Source organism: Gadus morhua, chromosome 23 (genome assembly GCF_902167405.1).
Source record: "Gadus morhua chromosome 23, gadMor3.0, whole genome shotgun sequence".
Classification (NCBI taxonomy): Eukaryota; Metazoa; Chordata; class Actinopteri; order Gadiformes; family Gadidae; genus Gadus; species Gadus morhua.
Window position 1 is genome coordinate 8,798,314 of NC_044070.1, and position 14,646 is coordinate 8,812,959.

Consider the following 14,646-nt stretch of genomic DNA (forward strand, 5'->3'; position numbering starts at 1 on the left):
TTAACGAACAAATCAAACTAACAAATCAAACTAACGAATCGTGATAGTGAACAGAACTGAAAGAACTGATTCCCGGAAAATAATTGTTTTGCCCATCCCTACTTGTCAATGTATTCACTGTCTAACTCCTACCTGCTCCTTGATGACCCATCTCTCTACTGTCCAACCACTGCCTGCTCCTTCATAACCTGTCTCTGTACTGTCTAACCCCTGAATGCTAAATAATATCCTGTTTCTGAACTGTCTAACCACTACTTGCTCCTAAATTACCTGTCCCTGTATTCAATGTCTATCCCCTATCTACTCCTTAATGACCTGTCTCTGTACTTCTAACCCCTGTCTGCTAAATAATATCCTGTCTTTGTACTGTGGTACCCCTACCTGCTACTTAATGGCCTGTCTCTGTACTGTCTAACCCCTACCTGCTCCTTAATGGCCTTTCTCTGTATTGTCTAACTCCTACCTGCTACTTAATGGCCTGTCTCTGTACTGTCTAACTCCTACCTGCTCCTTAATGACCTGTCTCTGTACTGTCTAACTCCTACCTGCTACTTAATGGCCTGTCTCTGTACTGTCTAACTCCTACCAGCTCCTTAATGACCTGTCTATGTATTGTCTAACCCTACCTGCTCCTTAATGACCTGTCTGTACTGTCTAACTCCTACCAGCTCCTTAATGACCTGTCTATGTACTGTCTAACTCCTACCTTCTCCTTAATGACCTGTCTATGTATTGTCTAACTCCTACCTTCTCCTTAATGACCTGTCTATGTACTGTCTAACTCCTACCTTCTCCTTAATGACCTGTCTGTGTAATGTCTAACTCCTACCTTCTCCTTAATGACCTGTCTATGTACTGTCTAACTCCTACCAGCTCCTTAATGACCTGTCTATGTATTGTCTAACTCCTACCAGCTCCTTAATGACCTGTCTATGTATTGTCTAACCCCTACCTGCTCCTTAATGACCTGTCTGTACTGTCTAACTCCTACCAGCTCCTTAATGACCTGTCTATGTATTGTCTAACTCCTACCTTCTCCTTAATGACCCGTCTATGTATTGTCTAACTCCTACCTTCTCCTTAATGACCTGTCTATGTATTGTCTAACTCCTACCTTCTCCTTAATGACCTGTCTATGTACTGTCTAACTCCTACCTGCTCCATAATGACCTGTCCATGTATTGTCTAACCCCTACCTTCTCCTTAATGACCTGTCTCTGTACTGTCGGACCCTTACCTCCTTAATGACCTGTCTTTGTAGCACGCCATAAATGAAAGTATCAGCTAAATATATGCTAAATAATGCATATCAGTATCATGCAACAACTTTTTATCGTTATGTAACTGCTGAAAGTATGTCATCGCTTCATTACATTATTCCCTGATGTAATTGAATCTGTAACCACGGTTACGCTCCATTAGAGCCCCAACTCATTTAAAAACGTTCCGAATACGTTCCTGAATAAATCATTATTTTATAATCCATCATTAACTAATGCTTAGTTAACATTCAGGACAGACATTTTGGAGCGGTGCCATTGTGTAAAAGTAATTTTATTTGTTTAGGTCAAGTCGAACAATGATAACTTACATTAAGATTATTTAAGACTCAAGTCAAGCAAATATTATTTTGTAACCGTCAAATGACTTTAGGGATTTAATCACAACATTTCCAGTCTGTTAAGCCCGTAGGCTTTGGAAACCCCATCACATTGCATTTATTGTGCTTTTAGTAATGATTAACCAAATAACCCAATGTTGCCTTATGAATAGTTTATTACCAGAAATTAATTCCCCTCGGTCTAACAGGTTTTTACGTTTTTCTCGTTTTAATCCATCAAGATCATTTATCAACCTAAACAAAAGCTTTACAAAATATACAGACAAAACAATTCCCTAAACATCCATTCATCATTTATAACAAATTACATTAATTTCACAAAGCTTTCTGAAAAGAGGCCGGGAAAATACCAGGCCGAGTATAAATTTGAGTCATTCACGATCCTCGATTAATCTGGACGGGGATTAAAATGTCACAGAGACCTTTCCACAGACTGGTGAGGATAACCGAAGACCAACGTCATCCCCGAGACGCCCTAACCTTTTTTCCTATCAAAAGTATTTCATAGGCGACTAATGGGAATTGGTGGGTGCAAAAATGTTGATCGATGTTTGATTTGGCTTCTCCGCTGCTTGTGTAACGTCAGAGAGTGACCTTACAAGTTGTTTTCAGGGGGTTTGTGTTATCGTCATCACCAAATAATTAATTAATATGAATATCTCATCGAGCCAACAACCCTTACTTTACTGATGTCCTCTCCTTTCACTCAATCAAATTCCCCACATGCACAACCGCCTGCGAGTTCACACCCCTTAAGGGCCCCTATTTGACCACCATTACGAGAATGGCATGTCACTACTTAAGCCTAGTTTCGATCCAAGACTGGCATGAAACTGCTTCAAATTGGCGTCTGCTTGCGAAATAATCAGGCGATAACGTTCTGAAACTGGGCCGTTTACAGTACTGCAACAAGCAGCGGTGTGGCGCGGCAATTGAGCGGTAGAAAGCCGGTGCTTTTGCCAACGCTATGCTAGGAGTTGCAGGCTAGAGACCGGTTGGTTATGCTAACGTAATGCCAGTAGTGGGAAGCTGTTGATACCTCGGCTCATCAAAAGAACATAACAAAATCTTCCGGGAGTCTATTTCACCCGGAGAGAGATTGATGGATGACAACTGCGAAAAGTTGCGCTTATGGTAACTGGAGCCAACAACATCAATGCTGTGTTTATCCGCTTGTTTCATTTCTTATTCCCCGTTTTAATATAAGAACAGTCACTGATTTTTGGTATGCCGCAAACAGGTCACTGTGTTGTCAATGTGGTACAATATCCACCCTGTTTAAATATCAGGGTAGAGATATATCAATACCCTCCATAGTTTCCAAAACCAGATGCTGCCAATCGGGATACGAGCCATTACAAAGTATTTCCATTTGTGACATCACACGAGGGCGTGTCCAACGGCGGGGCAGTGATGAGTGGTGAGCTGTAGAAAACTGCTCTGGCTGGAGGTGATCCGTCTATCATAGTATGCACTGCCACTTGGGATGTCATAAAGAGACAGTGCGGGGATCGGCATGGCTCAACTCTAATCAACCTGACAGCTCAAAGTAAAAATAGAGGCCATTTAATAATTTGTGGATTCACTAAAGATAAACCTGTTGTGATCCATTCACCCTGCGATAATCTAATTTAAAGTCATGGTTCAACTGTATGTTATTTCAATATTCCTCATTAAATCTTTGCTTATAAGCCCTGTTAGCATGAGCTGCAGGGCAAATAGAGCCCGGGTCCTTATGCTACGCTAAGCTTCTCATGACACTATGACACACAGGCACAGTCCTTTCTTGAAACCTAAATGTGTGGGGTTCAGCTCTCTGACACAACTATCAGTATTACTAGAGACCATTTGTGTGTGGTTGCCAACTCATGTTCTGCGTGTGTTTGTTTGGGTCTAAGCCCAATGCCCTATTTGTGTGTGTGCATTCCCAGTTATGTTGGTGTATGTGTGTGTTTATGCACGTATTTGCATGTGCGTTTGTCTGTGTATGTCTTTCTACCTGTGTGCGTGTATATGTATGTCTGCCTGTGTGTGTTTGTGTGTGTATATGTCTCTGTGCATGTGTGTGTGCATGTGTTTGCGGGTGTGTGTTTCTGTCTGCCTGTGTGTGTGTGTGGAGTTTGTGTGTGTGCTTGTGTTTCTGTCTGGCTGCGTGTGGGTGTTTTCTATACCAATAACTTTTAATGCGCAAGACTCATGCCCTGCAGTTGTCATTATTTTCATCTACATAATTAAAAATAAAGGACAATCATAGATCGGTTGGTGCTCTCTACAATTCATCGAATTATTTGACTGCCTTACTGCCTTGTAATATACACTCTGAAACTCTAATTTGTGATGCCATGTCATGTCCTGCCAGGTCTGTTGATGACATTCTGATGAAATCAGTGGAAGTTTCAGCCATCAGTCACCGCTGCACTTGTTGGTGAAGCTTGAGAGGAAAGGTCCCTGGGGCATTTGCGAACATACGTTTCTTGCCAGATGAATGAAATAATTGACTCTATGAACCCCCTGTTCCGAAGACTGTGGCCAGAAAACTGGACTTAATTGAGAAGTCTCAACCTTATCTTTTCCAAAAGAAATGATATGCTGATGTAGTTGTAATGAATGGAGAGAAACTAAGGGTCAGCCACAACCCTCACTTCCATGTCATTGTTATGCTAGCGATAAACAAGACAGGATTTGGCATGGACACAGTAAACATTTCCCTGCCAATGTGCACGTTTTAAAAACTGTTTAGCGATGGCATTTTGTCATTCCCCATCTCTTTTTATTGACAAATGAAGTACGTTGGTGAGTGAGTTAATGGTGTGATACAAATTGAACTGCAAGCATAAAAAAAAATATATATATATATATATATATATGCATCTCATTTTTTTTCTGTGGTTTAGGACAGATAAAGAGGATGATATTATGCATGCATCCGAGCGATGATTCATGAGGTGATTACTTAGCCGCACAATACACCCCTGACTGAAATCATTGAAGAAAGCGAAAGCGCCATCAATTCCTAAGGTTAAATTAGGCGTGAGTTATACGGCAGCTCCAAGGTTCACCAATTGAACAGAGTCTTCCGGAAAAAACTTGGATACTCTATCCGACAATTTCGACAACATGTTCGCTGGAGGGGTAGGGGATGGGTCACTTGGCTGTCGCAGCTGCCTTAAAAGGTGCCGCTGCCTCAAATGGTCCAGCATAATTGAGACTGGGAGGGGGGGGACCTTACTTTTTGATCCGATGGTTTAATTGCCCAGAATATGAAGCAGGAGATTCCCACCCACACTTATCAAATTAACAGCTCAGAAAAAGGAGGACAGTAATGTACTTAGCGCTCATTTAAGTGGAATCGGGTCACAGCGAAAGGTAAGCTGTTTATCTGCCACCGTGCATTAGCAGAGGAGGAGGGCGAGGAGGAGAGGAGGAGGAGGAGGAGGAGGAGGAAAAATGCTAGGAACGGAAAACAAAACTAAAATGCTTTTTCTTTATGATTTCCCTCATTATGCCTAATCATGACGTTCCGTGGATATAACTGGTTCATGTGAGTGCATGAACGACGTCAATTGCATAGGTATTCATCAGTCTTTTATCATCAGCCATTCTAGGTCCACTTTCACTGGCACAATGAGGCGTGATTTAATACAGGGAGTACACAGAGCCGGAGACTCTGTGGTTTAATTGACCCATAATATACCATATATGTGACACATGGATACCACATGGGTTTTAGACAGGGGGGATGAGAAACACAGCAGAAAACACTGCATCTTGCTATCTATATATAAGCTCAGGTCTATTGTTGAGCAGTATTTCACTCACTCGGTTGCTATGCAATATTTTGTCACTCACTCGTCACTGATTCCAGACACGGATCACACAGATCACTATGAGAAGGTATGGGCTTAGAGCATCTTGTTCAAGGACGCCTACAGGTGAGGCTATGGACATTGGGGATCGAACCCGGAACCTTTCTACTGGGGGTCAAACACCGTAACCTGAACTGGTTATGAACAAAAAACATATCTGTCCATTTAAACTGAAACCAGCAGTTTTTTCCACATGCATGGTGAGCACAGCACTTAATACCATGTGGCAGCAAAACTTATTTTTAGGTTGGCAGCCTGTGTGCACGGCCTGGTACGGTGATGTGTGGTGACGCAGACAGTACTAGTAGATGCATTTTTCATGATCTCCGCAGACAACTACAGTGATGTCATGAAGCATGTGCGTCCATGCGTGTATTGAGAGGGGCCGATCGCCAACGGTCCAGTGAATAGCCTCTATTGCTAATAACAGGCATCTACTTCAGTGTTGGGATCTTTAAAAGATGATCGCTAATTATTTTATGTTTGGCTTTTAAACAGTACAGCAATACCGTCCAATGTTCTGTTTTTAATACAACTAGCTTTTGACATTTGTTACGACAGTTCATTATTTATTACAGTTTATTATTCAGTTACATTTCAGTTAGAGTACATCTCCAGTGGTCCGCAGAATCGTGTTCAGGAGAATTGCCTCGCTTTAATGAGGAGCTCGACTAGATGTGAATCTATAGGCTCCAATACACACGGGCACACAGCCCCACATAAAGACCAACACATACACACAAACACACACACACATGCACACACACACAAACACACACACATTAGTAACTAGCGCCTAGCCAGGTGTGTTTCCATGCTCCTGCGGCCACTAAGACCTCCACCTGTACAATGTTGTTATTCCTGAGCGTGCAGGTAAGCTGCCCATACACACACACACTCACGGACACAAACCTTCTAGCATGTGTCCACGCGCACACGTCTGGCACCGGCCTGGCTGGGCGCAGATAAGCTCACGAACGGCCCGGGGGATGGGGGGAGCAACGGGGGAGGAGGGGGGGTCGGTGGCGCGGGGGGCAGACTATCATAACACTCGGTGGGCCAACTAGTCCAGGAGCTGATCCAGCGGAGCCTGAGAGAGGAGCACTCAATCCCTACTAGAGGCTACTAACACACACACACACACACACGCATACATATATTATATCTATATCTATATATATATATATATATATATATATACACACACACACACAAACATATATATTATATACGCACACATGATATACAAAGACACACACACACATACACACACAGCAGAAACACATATACACGCATAATACATGCACATATATCAGCATACAAACACACTAACAAACATTTACCCACACACCAACCACACACGTGTATAAAACACACACACACACACACACACACACACACACACACACACACACACACACACACACACACACACACACACACACACACACACACACACACACACACATTATACACACACACACACACATGCACACAAATACAGATGCAGGAACATACATATTGACACAGACATCCACATTCACACCCCCCCATACAGGCACTGTGAGACCAACTACAAGGAAGTGGATTGGTTTTTGAAAAAAATTAATCCGAATCTGTCGTTTGGCGGTCCATTTATCAACCAAATATCTATTGTTATTATTCCTGAAATTAAAAAGAAACACACATTTTCTTTTTTTACTATGTTTACTACAATGTGTTTTAAGCTTTGGTAAACCAGCCAAAAACAAGCCAAAGTAGGCTACTCGAATAGGGAATTGTTCAATGTTGATTCGATAGCCTGATTTTTATCAGAGGTTATGACTGCTTATGGTTCAGAAACCATAGATTGACCACACCGAGCCAGGTCCCGTCATATAACCTATCAGATAGACAGCTGACTAATTACCAACTGTCTCCAAATTAGTATTCATGAGCACGCTACATAACCTTCTGCCATTTAAAAATGCACAAATATATATTTTTTAACAAAATACAATTTCAGGGACATTTCCGGGGAGAGCTCAAGCTGGGGACAGGCAACCAGAAACTGGTATTGTCCCCAAAAAACAGTGATGTCTGGTCAACCTAGAATACATATCAGTTGGTGACTGATATTGCATGCAAACTATTTATAGATAAATAGGTTTGTTATCGATATGTATGCTAAATAATAGTAGACATATCAGTTGATAACTGATATTGTGTTCTAACTGTAAGCATTTAGAACGGTTGGTAACTGATATTGTATGCTAACAATAGAATTAGGTATGAGAGCCAGATAGTGTCCTTTTCTTAAGGGACTCAACTAGACTTCAGAAAACTCCGGAGCATTACCTCCCAGTGAATATTATGGTTTGATTTAAGCCTAGTAACTACACAAGAGCACATGGTATAAAATGTGCGAGACATCTCTCCTTTTGAGCCTCGAATCAAACCAGCCGGCTGCCATAACTACAATAACACGTCTTAAAATAGAGAGACGCAGTAATCAAACGTGATTATAAACCCCATATCTCCATTCATACAGCACCCCGATGGAGCTTCAATGCCACACAGCGGGTTCAGGGAAACATAGTCAGCGTTTGGGGTGCATTTGATGCAGATTAAGTAGCAGGATTAGCATTTGGAATAATATCAGTCTATTAATGCTTTAGTATAATGAGTGTAGTATGGGTCTTTACCTATTTTATCCTTATTATTTGCACTGTTTAGTCATTTAGCAGTCGCTATTATCCGAAGTGAGTTCCAGGGAGTTCAGATGCATGTCATTGAGGAGCAGGAAGGGCGTAGGAAGTTTTGCTGAGGGATGCCTACTGGTAGACTGTCTACATTGGGGATCGGATTAAGAACCTTATGGCTAGGATTTGAACACATTAAACAAAAGACTCTGCTTTCGCTATATGGTGCCCACGTAGGGTTACCGCATACAAATGCTTTACAATGTGTTCATTCACATGTTAACTGTTGTTATGGCAATAGACTGAATGGATGAGTTCCTGGTCTGATGTGTGCTGTGGTGATCTGTTAAGGCATGGGCACAAGAGTCCTCAATGTCTATCGATCAAAGATACGCCGTGTAGTTGTTTTAACTCACTGTGCTTACCCAGGATGAGGTAAACATTGCTACCAAAGGCTACCAGAGCCACATTTTGAAAAATAGAGAAAGAAATAGATAGAAGTATAAATGTAAATGTACATGACACTGTTATTTTCCCCTGTCTATCTGAGCCAACATTTACATTTAGCCAAGCTGCATTTTTTGTGCTGAGTTGGTAGCAGGTTTTCTTTTTCCGCCACAGTCTTATTTTACACAACGTCCATGATCCTTTAGTTATTCTTGCCCTTTGAAAGATTAAACTATCTTTTAGACCAGTGGCTCAATCTATGCTTTCATCCACTGCAAAGTCTCTATTTTTCTATACATATAAATCCCTGAGTATTTATGAATCCGGGCCTCACTCTAATCTCTGTGAAAGCCGATTTAGGTCCCCTCCACTAAAAGGCTACTTTAGAGCCCCAGAAATCTGCCACCCGTGACAGACTACACCATGATTAGGAAAGCTATATCCCTGACCGCTCACTTGCACCCCCCTCCCCCCCCCCCCCCCCCCCCCCCCCCCATCTCACACATCCTTCTTTCAACGGTGACAATTTGCCAAAGTAGCCTAGCCTGTAGCTGCCACTGCGTTGCGTTTTGGGCGCACAGTGAGAAGCGGGATCGACTTCGGACAGAGTTTATCGCGCACGACATCTGGGATCGCAACGCGATTACATTTCGAAGGACCCGAGTAACGACTTACTAAACATCCGGTCCTGAAGACGCGGGACTGCCTCAGCCAGGGCTCTCCAGAGGGTGTAGAAAACACACTCTGTTTGGGTGAGGGGGTTGTACACTGTTCTGAACGGATAGTCGACTTATATTGGTGATGCATTCAGCTTGAGTATAGACTGCATAACCTCGATGTAACATTGATAAAGAAAAAACCTAAGGATTAGGATCAGCCTACACCTGCTACCATTTGCCGAGCTTTATCAATGAACACGGCAGCCACAATGTGTACATCGTCACCTTATTCTTTATTGTGAATGCAGTTATAGATATATATAGCCTATATATAGATAGATCGATAGATAGATAGATAGTACTGTAAACCGTGCATCACATCTTATTATATACCTGCGAAAGAAGAGTGTCTGTTCATCGCCTTGCGGGTACAGAAAACAAAAACGCATTGAAACTCTCCCAAGAATCAAAACTCCCCGCGTCCACCCAGCACCATCTAGTCAAAAAAAAAAAAAAAGAGCGACATCCAAAAATATTCGATACGGCTATCAGCAAAAGTATAACGAAAGGGGGGTAGGAAAAAAATTAAAAGAAAACAAACAAAAAATACAAACAAACCTGTGCGCTTACAGCTGCAAGAAAAGTATCGCGATAAGACGTTCGGACGTGAGGACGCCAGCAGGTTTAAAAAGGAGGACCCGAGCGGATCAAAGAGGGAACAAGGTGAAAGCAAACCGGGGGGGTCGAGCCGACACACCGAAGCCACAAAACTCCACGGCCATCAAACAACATCGCAAAATGCAAAGCAAAGGCATATAGCAACAGCAAAAGTCGACAGAAACAAAAAATAAAAATGTTCCAAAACCACCATGTTTTTTAGAAAAAATAAAAATAAAAATATTATATACTGACCAAAACCTGTCTCGGGGTTCAGACCCCGAAACCAAAACCGCAAGCAAGTCAATGCTTTATTTTTGCTCTCTCTCCTGTGTGTGCTCTCGGAGCCTCTAACGCACCCGTTCACCCTGCGACCAGAATCACTGCATGCTAAAAACTTGAAGCCTGGATGGAAAAATCGCTCAAAACCACCACCACTTCAATTCTCACGTCAAACACCAGCGAAAGGAGGAAAAATAAAAAAAAGGGTAGCAATTAAAAAGACAAAAAAAATGCTTACAAAAAGCCATTGAAAGGTACTCACCGAACCGGGAGTAAAATGTTGCAATAAAAATGTGATTATGGCTCAAAACAGACAGTATGGCGGTGAAAAGGCGAAACGCTGTGCTTTCTCCTCTAGATCTCTCCCTCCACTTCTGTCATGTGACCGATGATTCCCAGCGACTCCCAGCAATGAACCGCACAACAGCTGACGCCGAATGCTCTCCGCTCCGCACCGGTCCGAGAGGTAGTCCTTATCATCCTACACTCACTGACTCAACCGCTCCTGCCTTTTTGCCTCACATTCTCTCTCCCCTTCTCTCCTCCAAGATGTTGATGTGTGCTGAGCTCATTCGCGGTGTCACCAACAACGTAACATCTGCGCGATTCTCAACCTTTTTCTCCTCGTTCTTTCCGTTCTCCTCCAAAACATCGAACACACACACACACACACACACACACACACACACACACACACACACACACACACACACACACACACACACACACACACACACACACACACACACACACACACACACAAACCAACGTGGTGCCTCTTTTGCGTAGCAGTCCTCCACCGCCCCCCCCCCCCCCCGGACACCCCCCCCCTCCCTGTTTATTACCGCGACCGAAAAATAAAAGAGTGTACTGTCTAAAAGAGTGTAGACAGTTTTAGTTTGTTGGAAAGCGGTTGCTTCGTGACGTTGGAGAGAGAGAGAACATGAACCGTGAATGGCTGCATTGAACTAATCTGGTGGCTTCCGCGGCTCAGACCAACGCTGGTGGCGTTCAGTTCAGGCAGACAGTTTCAGCACCGCGGATAGCGACGTGGTTCTGCCGTATAGGGCAGTTCTCTGAATAATATTGCCAGAATAAAGGCAATATCGCGTTGTCTGCGCGAATATATATATATATATATATATATATATATATATATATATATATATATATATATATATATATATATATATATATATATATATATATGTGTATATATATATATATATATATATATATATATATATATATATATATATATATATATGTGTATATATATATATATATATATATATATATATATATATATATATGTATATATATATATATATGTATATATATATATATGTATATATATGTATATATATATATATATATGTATATATATATATATGTATATATATATATATATGTATGTATGTATGTATGTATGTATGTATGTATGTATGTATGTATGTATGTATGTATGTATATTGGGTTCATGTAAGGGAAATGTAGGCTGTATACTTCCAAAGCCTCAAAGTCATACAAAGCCCACTTGTTATCAGTTTTCCTGGTGTTTGTTTCCCAAGACCAGCCTCAGAAAATATTCATGTGTCCGTCTGTCTGTCTTTGGACTGACAGATATTGTTCGGTCTGAGGAGCAAACAACTCACAGTATTTGAGACAACTGTCAGTGTGTGTTCATCAGCAGCCGTGAGCCAGCCTCGCTGCTGCACCTCAAGCCATGTGTAATTCCATTTTCCTTTCACATCCCATCCTAACACGCACGCACGCACACACATACACACACACACACACACACATACATAGACACACATACGCCCACACGCACGCACACACACGAACAACCACAGACACATAGAGACGCACAATCACGCAAACACACCCACACACAAACACACACAAATATACCCACAAAGCACACACAAATATACCCACAACGCACACACATGCACGCACACACCCACTAACGCACACAAGCACACACACAGGCACATACACACGCACACACACACACACACACACATACACTCAGAAACACAAACTCACACACTTATACTCACACTTACACACAAACACACAAACAAACACACACACAAATACCCACACACACACATCCATCCCTCTCTCTGATCGTCTCACAATCTCTGAAGAACAGAGATTGCGTCGCTACGGGTAATTGATCCGACTTTGAGGGCCGATCACGAGTGCGGTCTAGCCCCACTCACCCCCCGCGCGCACGCCATCCGGTGTCCTGTCAGAACAGGTCGGGACTCACATGCCTGCCACCCTGGAAGACCTCGTCGGGGGATGAGGGGGGCGGGGGAGGGGGGGGGATGCCAGACTGTAATAACCGGCGGCTGGTAGGTTGGTCTTGACCTGGGTTCATCGCGTCGCCGTGGTGACACAGGAGTCCGGCATCGGGCTGCTGTAGCTCAAGGTAAACAGAAAGCTCAACGGTATATCGGCTAGGGCAGCCCGCTCCCAAAGAGTCCCGGGTTCGATACCCAGTGTCCTCAGCGACCTGGGGACCAGAGGACTTGAAGCTAAGAGGGAAGAAAGAAATTAATGTTTTTTTTTTTTTCTTTGCAGCATTGTGTCCTTTGACTGTTCTCAGCCTCGCTTGTACATCGTTTTGGGTGGAAGATTCTGCCGAATGACTGAATGTAAATTGATAACTTTTGTATCATCAGACCCGAGGTGTTGACAAGCACTGTGTTTAACCCCATGTGCCCCCCCCCCACATTGTTCCATCCTTCGGTGGGGGATTCTGGTGACTGCAAAGGAATCACACTGCCTCCAGTGTCACTGCCACGCAACCTAGAGCCGTGGCGGACAAATCCCCTCCATCATGGTTTGTGTGTGTGTGTGTTTGTGTATGAGTTTGTTTTAGTGTATGTGTACGAAAATGAGAGACTGCGTGAGTGAGTACTAGTGAGTGTGTGTCGGTGTGTGTGAGAGGGAATGGCGGCGTGTTTGCGTTTGTTAGCATGTGCAGGGAAGTGTGTGTTTGTGTGTGTATGTGTGGAGGTAGGTGTGTGTGTCTGAGTAAACCGTATATGTGCCTGGTAGAGGTGTGTGTGTGTGTGGAGGTAGGTGTGTGTGAATGGGTGTATATATATATATATATATGCGTGGAGGGAGGCGTGTGTGTGTGTGTGTGTGTGTGAGTGCGTGCGTGTATATGCACAGAGGTAGGTTTGTGTTTGTATGTGTGTGTGTATGGAGGTAGATGTGTTTTTGTGTGTGTGAGTGGAGGTGTAGGTTCAGGCATGTTTATGGAGATTGACGGGATGGGCTCCTGGTCTTTGTCAGCGGCTATAAAGACAGCACCAAGGTCGCCAGGAAACGCCCTCAATAAATATTTAAATGAACACACACACACACATACACACACACACACACACACACACACACACACACACACACACACACACACACACACACACACACACACACACACACACACACACACACACACACACGCGCACAAGAACACTTCGGCACAAAAACACTTGGGCTTCAATACAGGGAGAGCGAACGGTTGTGGTATCATCACCTGACTATTAACCCCAACCAATAACCAACACATGTACAGGAGAGTGTATCGGTTAGGCACTGAAGGCTCTGGGCTCGACCCCCAGAGTCTGCAGCCAAACCCTCGCATCCTAGTGCGAGAGGACCTCTAACCCCGACCTGCTCCTGAACGGCATGTATCTGAATTCACTGGAAGTCGCTTGGGACTCAAGCCTCTTCCAAATGAAGAATTGTAATAGTGATGTTATACTTTATCAGTTAGTGTTTTTTTGGCTGCTATGGTTTTTATCCCAGAACTGGCTGGTTTTGGATAGTATTGGAACAGGTTTTAGGTTCTTGTTAGACGAAATTAACGTTAGCCTTGATGAGCTAGTGTCTGCCTCTTTCTAAAAACCTTCATTAAAAAGCACTAGTATAGCTTGCTACACTTTGGCAATGAGTTGTTAACAAACTAGCAACTAGCCAGACCATATTATGGAGTCCATTTCATGGGCAAACCTTCCATATATTTGTTTTCTGCGCCCAGGGAGGGAGGGGGCTGGGGGGGTTGGTGTTTGGGCCGTCAATAACTTTGTTTGAATTATTTATGATCTGATTGACTGAACAGCCTTTTATTCATCATAGCTCTGCTCATAGCGACATGGTGGAAACTAAAGCTGCTGGAATATTCTTTATCCCTCCTTCATCTTCCTTTTTGCCATCTCCTCCAATAATTCTGTTATTCTAGTATTTTCGTCCCTTTGTTGTTGTTATTCTTTTTCTGGTTTTTTTTCGAAAGAAAAATCTGCAAATACATCTTGCCTCCCCTTTGCATCACTCTATCAAGCCATCTCTCCATCTCTCCATCCGGCCTCCATTTTTATATTTGGCTAAGTGATCCTTCTGGGGAGAAA

General features: G+C 43.0%; 1 protein-coding gene across 4 annotated transcripts in view; it reads right to left on the reverse strand.

The window, feature by feature from the left end:
- Positions 1-10,860, reverse strand: part of ralyl (RALY RNA binding protein like) — a 101,745-nt gene extending 90,885 nt beyond the window's left edge. For 2 of the 4 annotated variants that reach the window (XM_030349503.1, XM_030349506.1), the window contains exon 1: positions 9,668-10,860. The gene's annotated coding sequence lies outside the window, so the exon portion shown is untranslated. The remainder of the gene's footprint in view (positions 1-9,667) is intronic. The other 2 variants (XM_030349504.1, XM_030349505.1) reach the window with 2 other exon arrangements.
- Positions 10,861-14,646: the final 3,786 nt, after the last annotated feature.